The sequence below is a fragment of the Nipponia nippon genome, unplaced genomic scaffold (genome assembly GCF_047370975.1).
Source record: "Nipponia nippon isolate SJK-2023a ecotype South Korea unplaced genomic scaffold, ASM4737097v1 scaffold_33, whole genome shotgun sequence".
Taxonomy (NCBI): domain Eukaryota; kingdom Metazoa; phylum Chordata; class Aves; order Pelecaniformes; family Threskiornithidae; genus Nipponia; species Nipponia nippon.
The window spans coordinates 1,337,840-1,351,422 of NW_028262351.1; the positions used below are offsets into that span (position 1 = coordinate 1,337,840).

The 13,583-nt window shown below is 43.6% G+C and overlaps 1 protein-coding gene across 5 annotated transcripts in view; it reads left to right on the forward strand.

The window, feature by feature from the left end:
* Positions 1-13,583, forward strand: part of LOC104019231 (SWI/SNF-related matrix-associated actin-dependent regulator of chromatin subfamily A member 2) — a 197,065-nt gene that overhangs the window by 42,106 nt on the left and 141,376 nt on the right. The gene's annotated exons all lie outside the window — the stretch shown is intronic.

Here is a 13,583-nt window from a genome sequence, read left to right on the forward strand (position 1 = left end):
TACCTTTTCAGATACAGGAGGGAGGGTAAGTGGCATGAACTTTTATAGGATATCAAGCATCTCAGGAAGGATATGGTGTGATATCCGGAAACCAGGCCTTGATCCAGAAAACACTTGTAGTTTTTACATAAGAGCATGCTTAAGTTCTTTTCTGTCTTATAGTTGTGGTCATTCTGTCAGTCTCATAATTTTCACCTTACCATGGAATGGCTGTAGCTATTTTGGTGTGTACAGTCATGATCTAACAGCTTTTTCAGAAAACATGTAGGATGCACCATAATACAGTTTCACTGTTGCTCTGAATGAGGGATCACAGCATTAACCTGAGCCAGCAATCAATTGGCCGGTATTGCATAAACTCATTTGTAACCGCTTCTGCCCTTCCAGCCCTGCTCCACTGCTGCACTGTTTGTGCCAAATTTTATGACTTGAGGATATGCATAAATGAGGGAGGAAAGGGAGTGAGGGACAGCAGAAAATAACTGAGGTAGATGTACTCAACTATGTAGAAATTGGTTGCAGTCACAGCATATCCATTAGGTTCTAAATAGCCTGATCTGGGCAGGCTAAATAAGATGGAAGTTTGAGAGGGATTCTGGAATAGTAGAATTGTTTTTGTAATGGCTGGCTAGTAATTCAAGCTTTTTAAATATTGAGTGTTGTTGGGAATTTGTTTTGTTTTGTATACCAAGGTGCTTAGAACTTGTATAGGTCTTTTCATTATTTAAACCTAAATAAGTAACATTAACTAAAGCTGTGAAAACAGCTTTTATGCTTTGGATGGTAATAGACTTAGCTTTAGTACAAGTAGAGTTAACATAACAGTATGAAGTATTCATGCCTTCTTAGTAAAATGGGAATAGAAGAAAGATAATATAAACATTTGCATCCTGAAAACCCAGTGAAGTTACCAATATCTTTGAAAAACAATTACTGGATAGTAAACAAGACAGCTCCTTTTTTTAATAAGAGAAAGCATTTTACTATGATTTTTTTTTTTAAACAAAAAAGGTGAATTATTCACATCTTCAAAAAAAGATGCAAGATGCTTCAAGAAATCCCATAATTCAAACATCCAGACCAAAAGTTAAAATTTTGACATGTTGCCTCACTGTGGAGAAGTCTCTGTTTTAAATCTGATGCCACAGTCTGTGGCTTTGAGCATGGTGTTTCTTGACTAAAGATGTGGTCTGCTGTGTCACATTCACTTACTGCTAATTTATCTGCTATATAAGAAGTCACTTGCTGAGGTATTTGGCCATTCCTTTTTGTGCATATGCACCCCCATAAGTGATTAATAGTTTGCTTTTGGGGGAGATGCATGTTTCTATACACGTTTCAATTTTTATGGATTGCTTATGTAGCATATATGTTAGAGCATGTCCTAGTTGCATGCAGGGCATCTCATCTCTCTCTCTTGTCTCTCTCAACTCCCTCTTGTCCTCTCTTGTCTCATCTCTCTCATCTTTCTCTCCCTCCTTTCTCGTATCTGTCTAATGTCTATCTTGTCTCTCTTGTCTCATCTCCTCTATCCTCTCAGTTAGGGGAAGGGGTTCGGGAAGGAGGAGACAAATTGAACAGGTGAATGCCTGGCTGCATAGCTGGTGCCATACTCAAGGTTTTGGCTTCTATGATCATCACCTTTGAGAATCCGGATCTGTTGGGAGCTGATGGGATTCACCTGACCAAGTGGAGCAGGAGGGTCTTCACCAACAAGCTGGCCAGGCTTATAAGGAGAGCTTTTAAGCAGACTTATAAGGAGAGGTTTAAACTAGATTTAAACTAGATTTATCAGGGGAAAGAGATGGAGTTTTGAGTAACAGAGAAGAGCCAGGGGCTGCTGATGTATTAGGAACCAACAGGGAAACACCTGTGAAAAGCCTCAAAGGAATTAAGGTGTGTTACTCTAAAAAGGTGACACAGTCAACAGCCCAACTGAAGTGCCTCTATACCAATGCATGCAGCATAGGTAACAAACGGGAGGAGCTGGAAGCCACTGTGCAGCTAGAAAGCTATGATCTAATTGCTAGCACTGAAACGTGGGGGGATGAATCACACACCTGGAGTGCTGCAATCGATGGCTATAAACTATTCAGAAGGGACAGGCAAGGAAAGAGGGACAAGGGGGTTGCCCTCCATGTAAAAGAATGGATTGACTGCACAGAGCTGTCTTCGAAAAACAGCGATAAACAGGTTGAGAGCTTATGGGTAAAAATTAGGGGCCAAGCCAACAAAGGAAACCTCGTGGTTGGTGTTTACTACAGGCCACCCATTCAAGGGGAGCCTGTTGACGAAGTGTTCTTATTTCAAGGAATCACAAACTTCTGTGGACCTGAACAAATATCTGTTGCTTTTAATGGAACTCTTTCTTGCCAGAAGAGTAACCCTTCTTGATTTGGTGTTCAATCAGTATGGAAAATCTTACTGACCTAATTCTGCTTTCATTTTCTGTTCTCTTGAGGACACTAAATGAGTCTCCTGCAGTTAATGCAGTATTACATCCATTTTGTTTTTTTCAGGAATTTTAGAATCTTGTATCAGACTATCTACTGTGCCTTACTGATGTTAAGACAAAATTGAGCAGCACTTAAAATTACTAATACTAAGTTCAAATAAAAAAAAAATTAAAAATCAGTTTTAAATCAGTTCTGAACATAATATTTTTGATGAAATTCTAATGTACCCTAATGCTTTCTGATGCATTGACCCAAATACATATATATGCAATATGGACCTTTGTTCTTTCGATTGCATTCTTGCTGTCATGTATGTGCAGGTGCACTTTGCACAAAGTGGTGTCAATAGAGGTACTTCTACTTTTGTCATCAGTTAATGTATGTATAATTCTCCATATCCTTGGAGAAACAGGTATTGAGGGGGGAGGGAAGAATTCCTTAGGAGATGCTTCATTTTTGCTCTTTGCAGTCCTATATCCCTGCTATCCCACAGAAAACTTATTTTAAGGTCTTTTTAACTAGGACATCTGCCTTGGTCTCATTGAGGGCAGATTACCAACTTTGGTTTACTATGTCACAGAAATAAAAGTGCAGGATTAATGGTTGCTGAGTACTGTGAATTGGGGTAGCTTACTAAAAGAAAATTAGAAAAGTAAATTTAGTGCTAGTCCAGTGTTCAGTAACCCTGAAAATTTCATGTTGCTTGTCTGTTAATGCTGAAATCCAGTGATTGTCTGCCACTAAATTGCCACAAGTTATTGCAAGCAGACTATTTTAACTTCTAAAGGATTTGAAAAAAAAAATCTATATGGTTATATATAAATTGTAGCTTTATTGCCTGATAATGCAAATTATATTATTACTTAGGTGTACAGGTACTGTGGCAATATACATTAAATTTTTAAGAATGCAAGAACAATATCTCTAAATGATTAAATGTATATCAGTTCTGTACCTGTTCTTATTTTATTGGATTCTTCTCCCATTTCTCCCTCCCCCAATTTTTCCATTTATATTTAGCATAGCCTTATGAAAGTAATTTATGATATTACTAAAAGGAAATATTTCATTAAACAACTACTGTCTGCAAACGAGGGGAAGAGATTTACTTTATGGTTTGGAGGTTAGTTAAAGGTTGCAGTGTCTGGGTTGCAAATACTGCAACTTTATTGTCCTTTCAAAAATCTATATAACAGAAGAAAGCTTTTTAGTTTTTTTCAGGTTAATTTTGGAATCTTGTACTAAACGTGAGTCTAAGACCTCCTGGCTTGTCTGTTTCTGGTTCCTTTCAAATTTCTGGCACTATCTTTAATGTTAGATTCAGAACTAGGGCTTTTGAATCACTAATGATAATGAACTAGCCATGATAATAAAGCTAACGAAAAGCACAGGCATGGTTTTAGGATGTATGAGGGGAGGTATTTCCAAAAGAGAGTAAAAACTATTAATATAATTATTCACATCACTAAGAGGACCTACTATGTGCTATTCTAGACACTCAGGTTAAAGAAAAGTTAGTTGAAACCAGAACAAATACAGAAAGAATTATCTTAGATGATGCAGAGAAAGGATGTTCTGGCTTAGTGAAAAAAAAAAAAAAGTTTATATAGCCAAAAGCTCAAAAAAACCATGGTTGATTTATATAATCATTCAGGTTGGAAGAGACCTGTGGAGAGCATCTAGTCCAACCTTCTTGCTCAAAGCAGGGCTAACTTCAAAGTTAGATCAGGTTGCTCAGAGCTTTGTCCAGGCAAATTTTGAAAGTCTCCAAAAATGGAGATTCCACGACCTCTCTGGGTCTCTGTTCCAGTGCTGTACAACTCTCATTGTGACTATTTTTTCCTTATGTCCAATCAGAATTTCCCTTTTTTGCACCTGCTGTCTCTTGTCTTTGCAGTGTACACCTCTGAGAAGTCTGGCACTGTCTTTTCTGTAACTTCCTTGTAGATAGTAGAAGAGTAGATGAGTACTTCTCAACTTTTAAGACATTAAAAGGTGCTGCTTTCCTTATTATATGTATATTTACATTAAAGAAGAAAGCATCAGTTCAGGAAAGAACTAGTTAATGTAACAGACATTTTGTACAAGAACAAATGGTAATAAATAGACCAGAAATAAATTTAGGCTGGGAAACAGAAGATGATTTCTAACTGTCAGAGGTACAGGGTTCAAACTAGTTTTAAGATGGAGTTTGAGCAGCACATGAAAAGAAGTTCTATGGTGTGGCTAGCTGTGGCAGCAGGGGAATCTAAAGGCCCCTTCAAGTCCTATACTCCTCAATACAGAGGAGAATGGGACTAAAAACTGACATAACTTTGATATGGAGGGTAAGTGGATACATGCATAGAGGACAAGAGCGGAGGGAGAACTAGCACAAGCAGCTGAGTCAGGTTTGAGGAGATGTGTCAGAGAAAAGAGACAAACATAGGGAATGGACAGAAGTCTCTATACCCTCTAGAGAGTAATTCTCAACAGAGGAGTGCAACAAACAGGACCAGCTAACAGGGATATTGGTAGTTAGAGGGCAGTTTGTGTCAGAAAGGGGCCAGAAACTCTGCTCAATAAAGTGTGGGACTGCTTGAGGCTGCACAACAATGGTAGTGACGTGCTACAGGGCTTGGTCCCCAGCACTTGCTGGAGCAACCCTGGAGGAAAGGTGCAGCTGCCCAAGTCTGGGGCTGCAGGGAGTGCCTGGGGCCTCTCCCTGGGGCTGGGGGCAATGGTGGCCTCACTTGTGAGAGACATGCTATGTTTGAGGCACTGAGCCACCAGTTGAAGGAGCTATGCGAGGAGGGGAGCAGGCTATGTAGCATCGGGGAGGATGAGCAGGAAATGGACAGGATCTTCACAGAGACTCTTCAAAGAAAAGTGGAGGTATGGGGAACAGCAAAGAAGTGCCCACAGGGACAGCATGATGTGGAGGCCTTCACACTTCTCCTTCCCACTAGCATGGCTAGTGGCCCATTTTAAGTGACTGTACACAAACACATGCAGCATGGAAAATAGACAGAAGGAATTAGAACTCCATGCATAGTCACAAAGGTCTGACCTCATTGTGTTTATGTGCTGGGATAGCTCATGTGATTTGAGTGTTGCAGTGGATACATAAAACTCTTTAAGAAAAGAGCAGAAAAGCAAAACCCCACCTGGAGTTGAATCTGGAGAAGGATGTGAAGGGCAACAAGTAGGGCTTCTACATGTATATCAACAGCAAAAGGAAAATTAGGGGAAAATGCAGGCCTGCTGCTGAATGGGGCAGGGGAACTGGTGATAAAGGACACAGAAAAGGCTGAGGTATTCAGAGCCCTCTTTGTCTTGGTTTTTAACATGGAAGATTTGCTTTGAGGAATACCTAGCCCCTGAGATCACTGGGAAAATCTGGAGCAAGGAAGAATTACCCTCAGCAGAGGAGGATCAGGTTAGGGAACATTTAAACAAAGTGGACATATATAAGTCCATGGGGCCTGATGGGATGCACCCATGAGTGCTGAGGGAGCTGGCTGATGTCATTGCAAGGCCATTCTCTATAATCTTTGAAAGGCCATGGTGATAGGGAGAGGTTTCTGAGGACTGGAAGAAAGCAAACGTCACTCCTATTTTCAAGAAGGACAAGAAGGAGGATCTGGGGAACTACAGGCCAGTCAGCTTCACCTCGATCCCTAGCAAGGTGATGCAGCAACTAATTCTGGGAACCATTTCCAAGCACATGAAGGACAAGAAAGGGATTGGGAGTAGTCAGCATGGATTTATGAAGGGGAAATCGCACATAACCAACCCGATAGCATTCTATGATGAGATGACTGGCTTGATAGAATCATAGAATCATAGAATCATTTAGGTTAGAAAAGACCTTTAAGATCATCAGGTCCAACCGTTAACCTAGCACTGCCAAATCCACCACTAAGCCATGTCCCTAAGCACCACATCTACACGTCTTTTAAATACCTCCAGGGATGGGGATCAACCACTTCCCTGGGCAGCCTGTGCCAATGCCTGACCACCCCTCAGTGAAGAAGTTTTTCCTAATGTCCAACCTAAACCTCATCTGGCGCAGCTTGAGGCCGTTTCCTCTAGTCCTATCACTTGTTACTAGGGAGAAGAGACCGACCCCCACCTCACTACAACCTCCTTTCAGGTAGTTGTAGAGAGCAATAAGGTCTCCCCTCAGCCTCCTCTTCTCCAAATTAAACAACCCCAGTTCCCACAGTCATTTCTCATAAGACTTGTGCTCTAGACCCTTCACCAACTTCGTTGCCCTTCTTTGGACATGCTCCAGCACCTCAATGTCCTTCTTGTAGTGAGGGGCCCAAAACCGAACACAGTATTCGAGGTGTGGTCTCACCAGTGCCGAGTACAGGGGCACTATCACCTCCCTGGTCCTGCTGGCCACACTATTCCTGATACAAGCCAGGATGCCATTGGCCCTCTTGGCCACCTGAGCACACTGCTGGCTCATATTCAGGTGGCTGTCCACCAACACCCCCAGGTCCTTTTCTGCCAGGCAGCTCTCCAGCCACTCCTCCCCAAGCCTGTAGCATTGCATGGGGTTGTTGTGACCCAAGCGCAGGACCCGGCACTTAGCCTTGTTGAACCTCATACAGTTGGCCTCGGCCCATCGATCCAGCCTGTCCAGATCCCTCTGTAGGGCCTTCCTACCCTCCAGCAGATCAACACTCCCGGCCAACTTGGTGTCGTCTGCAAACTTCCTGAGGGTGCATGCGGTCCCCTCATCCAAATCATTGATAAAGGTATTAAACAGGACTGGCCCCAATACTGAGCCCTGGGGAACTCCACTTGTGACTGGCCGCCAACTGGATTTAACTCCATTCACCACCACTCTTTGGGCCCTGCCATCCAGCCAGTTTTTTACCCAGCAAAGAGTATGCCTGTCCAAGCCATGAGCAGCCAGTTTCTCCAGGAGAATGCTGTGGGAAATGGCGTCAAAGGCTTTAGTAAAGTCCAGATAGACAACATCTACAGCCTAATGGATGGATGAAGGGAAAACAGTGCATGTTGTTTACCTTGACTTTATCAAGACTTTTGACACTGTCTCCCATAATATTCTCATAGACGAACTGATGAAGCATGTACTGGATAAGTGGATGGTGAGGAGGATTGAAAACTGGCTGAACTGCTGGGCTCAAATGGTGGTAATCTGTAGCACAAAGTCCAGTCGGAGGTCAGTCACTAGTGGTGTTCCTTAGTGGTCAGTTATTTGGCAAATACAATATCTTCATTAATGATGTGAATAATGTGACAGAGTGCACTCTCAGCAAATTTGCAGATGACACAATATTGAGAGGAGTGGCTGATACACCAAATGGTTGTGCTGCCATCCAGAGGGACCTTGACAGACTGGAGAAATGGGCAGAGAGGAACCTTATGAAGTTCAACAAAGGGAAATGCCCAGTCCTGCCCCTGGGGGGAAGAACCTCATGCACCACTACACTCTGGGAGCCATCTGGCTGAAAAGCAGCTTTGTAGAAAAGGACCTGGGGGTACTGGTGGATACCAAGTTGAACACGAGCCACCGATGTTCTCATGTGGTAGAGAAGGCCAACAACATGTGGGATTGCATTAGGAAGAACAGTGCCAGCAGGTCGAAGGAGGAGATCCTTCCCTCTACTCAGCACTTGTGAGGCTGCATCTCAAGTACTGTGTCCAGTTCTGGGCTCCCCAGTACAAGAAAGATATGGACATACTGCAGTGAGTCCAGAGCAGGGCCGCAAATATAATTATGGGATTGGAGCATCTTTCATATGAGGAGAGGCTGAGGGAGCTGGGACTGTTTAGCCTAGAGAAGAGAAGGTTCAGGGTGGAATCTTATCTGTGCCTAAATATGTTGTGGAAGGTATTAAAGAAGATGGAGACAGACTCTTCTCAGTAGTGCCCAGTGACAGGATGAGACAGTGTGCACAAATTAAAATATAAGTAATTCCATTTAAACAAAAGAAAAGTCTTTTTTACTGTGAGGATGGTCAAACACTGGACCAGGTTGCCCATAGAGGTTGTGGAGTCTCCATCCTTGGAGATATTAAAAATATAACTGGGCAAATTCCTAAGCAACCCCTTCTAGGTGACCTATCTTTGAACAGGAGGGCTAGCCTAGATCATCTCAAGAGGTCCCTTCCAACCTCAGCTATTCTGTGAAGAAGGTCAAGCTGGGAAAGTGAGGATGAGGGGTTGAGGGTTTCATTTAGACAGCTGGAGGAAGCCTTTCTGATCACAGGCCTTGGTACTTATGGGGGACTTCAACCACCCTGAGATCTTTTTAAAGAGCAACATGGCTGGGCACAAGCAGTTGATATAAGATTTTTGGAGTGTGTTGAAGACAAATTCTTGACACGGGTGTTGGATGGCCTGACTAGGAGAGATGCTCTGCTAGACATGTTACTTGCAGACAAAGAAGAACTACTCAAAGATGTGAAGGCTGAGCGCTGCACTGGCTCCAGCAGCCATGAGATTGTGGAGTTTAGGATCCCGAGAGAAGTGAGCAAGACAAATAGAATCACAGCCCCGCACTTCAAGAGAGCAGTTTTCAGCTTGTTCAGGTATCTCCTTGGCAGGATCTCATGGGAGACTGCTCTGGAGGGCAATGGGGCCAAGGAGAGGTGGATAATCTTCAAGAACAGCCTCCTCAGAGCAGAAGTTGTTTCTTATGACGTGGAAGAAGTCGAGCAAGCATGGCAGAAAGCCAGCGTGATGAACAGGGAACACATGACTGAGCTCAAACGCAAAAAGGAAGCACACAAGGCGGAGACAGACATGGGCTACCTGAAAGGAATATAGAGACATTGCCCAGGAGTGCAAGGATGAAGTTAGGAAAGCCTAAACTCAGCTCAAGTTGGAACTAGAGAAGGATATGAAGGGCAACAAGAAGGGCTTCTATAGGTACACTGGCAGTAAAAGAAAGGCTAAGGAAAACAGAGGCCCACTGCTCAATGGGGCAAGGGACCTAGTGCCAAAGGACACAGGAATGACCGATGTACTCAGTGCCTTTTTTTGCTTCAGTTTTTGCTCGTAAGGCTTGTCCTCAGGCCTCACAGGTCCCTGAGCCTAGTGGCAGAGTCTGGGGGAGTAAAACATTACTCATAGTAGAGGAAAATACAGTTAGAGACCACTTAAACCAGTTTGACTGGCTATGTGGTCAAGGGGAGAGCAGTGGAATTAGTTTACCTTGACTTTAGCAAGGCTTTTGACACAGTCTCCCATAGTATCCTTATAACTGAAGTGGTGATATCTGGACTGGATTAGTGGATGATAAGGTGGGTGGAAAATTGGATGGACCGTTGTGCTCAGAGGGTTGTGATCAGTGGTACAAAGCCTAACTGGTATGCAGTTGCTAGTGACATCCTTCGGGGATCAATACTGTGTCTGATATTGTTTAACATCTTTATTAAAGACCTGGATGATCAAACAGAGCACACTCCCAGCAATTTTTCTGACAATACCAGTTTGGGAAGAATGGTCAATACGCTTGGAGGCAGGGCTGCTATTCAGAGGGACCTCGACAGGCTGGAGAAATGGGCTGACAGGAACCTCATGGAGTTCAAAAAAGGCAAGTGTAAAGTCCTGCATCTGTGCTGGAATAAGCAGGCTAGAGGCTGACTGACATACATAAAGCATGGGGAACCTAGGAAAATTCAGGAAGGTCTAGGAAGTTCTTAGGTTTCTGACAGACATTTGTTGTGGGTTAACCCCGGTTGGTAGCTAACAACACACAGCCGCTCGTTCACTCCCACCCCCTGCCAAGCGGGATGGGAGAGAGAATAAGAAAAGCAAAAGAGAGAAAATTCATGGGTTGAGAGAAAGATGGTTTAATCAGTGAAGGAAAGAGGAAGAAGAAACAAACAAACAACAAAAAGTGATGCAAAGGCAATCACTCACCACCTCACGCAAGTAGACTGATGCCCAGCCAGTCCCCAAGCAATGGCTACCTTCCCAAACCACTTCAATCCCTCTGTTTTATTGCTGAGCATGACATCATATGGTATGGAATATCCCTTTGGTCATTTTGCATCAGCTGTCCCATCTGTGTCCCCTCCCAACTTCTTGTGCACCCCCAACCTAATCTCTGGGGGACGCAGAGAGGGAAAAAGAAAAGGCCTTGACACTGTGCTAGTACTGTTCAGCAACATCCAAAACACTGGTATGTTAACAACATCGTTTTAGCCACAAATTCAAAACACAGTACCATATGGACTATGAAGAAAGTTAACTCCATCCCAGCCAGACCATGTGGTACAACATTCCATGTGGTACAACCTAATGTTGCCCCCAGGTGTTCTCTAAGGCTAAGACATTGTGGTGGTCAGGGAATAAAACTTAAGGGCCCCATCCTTAGCAGCCGTTCAAAAGAAAAATTAGAACTGCCATTCTTTAGAAAGATGTACCTCAAGAAGCAGACAACTGTGGTTTTTGACCTAAATGTTCCAACCCTGATTATGAATAACATAGATGTCAATATGATGTCTTGTGATGAAACTTCTTTTTTTTAATCCACTTCATTTTTAAACTAAAGCTTTTTTATGTATGATGTGCTAGATTAAGTTAAAAAAACCAACTGAGTTCCCTTATGTTAAGTAATGATATTATTTCATTGCATAATGACATATTTATCATGGGAACTCTACCTCAGAGATTAGGGAAAGCCAGCGTAATATTTGATTCTTGGAACATCTTCATTAAGCAAGGGTAGAGAAGATGTAATTTTTTTTTTTATTTGTTTTGCAAGACTATGAAGCTTTGCATTAGAAAACTTTAGTACCCCCAAAACAGATTGAATAGCAGGGCAGAAACATTGACATATTCTTCTTCTGCAGGGCACCATAATTAAAAAAGCAGCATGTTCTTCTAGTGTGATTTGACAGTACAGCTAAGGCAGTCTAATTGTTAGCTGTTGCCAAAAGAGGTAGTCCTGTCTCTCATTTTTCCCTCTCCCTCCTGCTGACCCTTCCCACTGTCTCCCCATTGGCACTTCTCTAATGGTGATCCAGTACAGGGAGCAAAACTGGCAGAAAGATACCCATAAAAAATAGTGAATAGTGAATAGTGTTCTGCCCTATACACTTCACTGTGGAGTCACATGATTGCAAAGGACAGTTGAAAGCAGGAGAGAAGTGTATGGGCCAGAAGGAAAACAAGGGAGGAAGCATAGTCCCTTTGTGCAGCAAATCACCATTAGATGGGAACCCGAGTCATCATCACTTCTTATTTAGGTAAAGAGCCTATTGCCATTATATTTCTGTGGAATTTGATTAAGAATCCCTGTTTAATGGCTTCTTTGAAATAATAAAAATTTTAATTGCTGAACTGGGTCACTGATTACTAGAAAATCTAAGGTATTCCAAGAAATCGTAAGTGTTATATGTTGTTTTAAAATTGCTATCCCATCCCTGATGGGATGCACCCACGAGTGCTGAGGGAGCTGGCTGATGTCATTGTGAGGACACTCTCAATAATCTTTGAAAGGACATGGTAATTGGGAGAAGTGCCTGAGGACTGGAGGAAAGCAAATGTCCCTCCTATCTTCAAGAAGGGCAAGAAAGAGGACCCAGGGAACTACAGGCCAGTAAGCCTCACCTCAATCCCTGGGAAGATGATGGAGCAGCAAATCCTGAGAACCATTTCCAGGCACATGAAGGACAAGAACTTGATTGGGAGTAGTCAGCATGGATTCACCAAGGGGCAGTCATGCTTGACCAACTTGATAACCTTCTATGATGAAATGACTGGCTTAGTAGATGAGGGGAGAGCAGTCGATATCATCTATGTAGATGTCAGGAAGGCTTTTAACACTGTCTCCCATAACATCCTCATAGGGAAGCTAATGAAGTATAGGCTGGATGAGCAGACAATGAGGTGGACTGAAAACTGGCTGAACGGCCAGGCCCAGAGGGTGGTGATCAGTGGCATGATGTTTAGTTGGAAGCCAGTAAATCACAGTGTACCCCTGTAAATACTGGGTCCAATCCTTTTTAACACCTTCATTAATGATTTGTACAATGGGGCAGAGTTTTCAGATGACCCAAAACTGGGAGGAGTGTCTGATACTCCAGAGAGTTGTGCTGCCATCCAGAGGGACCTGGACAGGCAGGAGAAATGGGCAGAGAGGAATCTCATGCAGTTCAACAAGAGGAGAGGAGGAACAACCTCATTCACCACTACACACTGGGGGCCACACAGCTGGAAAGCAGCTCTGCAGAGATGGACCTGGGGGTACTGGTGGACAACAAGCTGATCATGAGCCACCAATGCACCCTCATGGCAAAGAAGGCCAACAGCATCCTGGGCTGCATTAGGAAGAACAGTGCCAGCAGGTAGAAGGAGGAGATTCTTCCCCTCTACTCAGCACTGGTGAGGCTGCATCTTGAGTACTGTGTCCAGTTCTGGGCTCCCCAGTACAAGATATGGACATACTGGAGCAATTCCAGCAAAGGGCCACAAAGGTCATAGAATAGAGTCATAGAATCATAGAATGGTTTGGGTTGGAAGGGACCTTTAAAGGTCATCTAGTCCAACCCCCCCTACAATGAGCAGGGACATCTGCAACTAGATCAGGTTGCTCAGAGCCCCATCTAGCCTGGCCTTGAATGGTTCCAAGGATGGGGCATCTACCACCTCTCTGGGCAACCCATTCCAGTGTTTCAGTACCCTCATTGTAAAAAAATTCTTCCTTATATTCACTCTGAATCTACCCTCTTTTCGTTTAAAACCATTACACCCTCTCCTATCGCTATTGGCCCTGCTAAAAAGTCTGTCCCCATCTTTCTTATAAGCCCCCTTTAAGTACTGAAAGGCTGCAATAAGGTCTCCCTGGAGCCTTCTCTTCTCCAGGCTGGATAACCCCAACTCTCTCAGCCTTTCCTCATAGCAGAGGTGTTCCATCCCTCTGATCATTTTTGTGGCCCTCCTCTGGACCCGCTCCAACAGGTCCATGTCTGTCTTGTACTGGGGACCCCAGAGCTGGATACAGTACTCCAGGTGGGGTCTCACCAGAGCAGAGTAGAGGGGCAGAATCACCTCCCTCGACCTGCTGGCCACACTTCTTTTGATGCAGCCCAGGATACGATTGGCCTTCTGGGCTGCAAGCGCACATTGCTGGCTCACGTCTAGCTTTTCATTCAC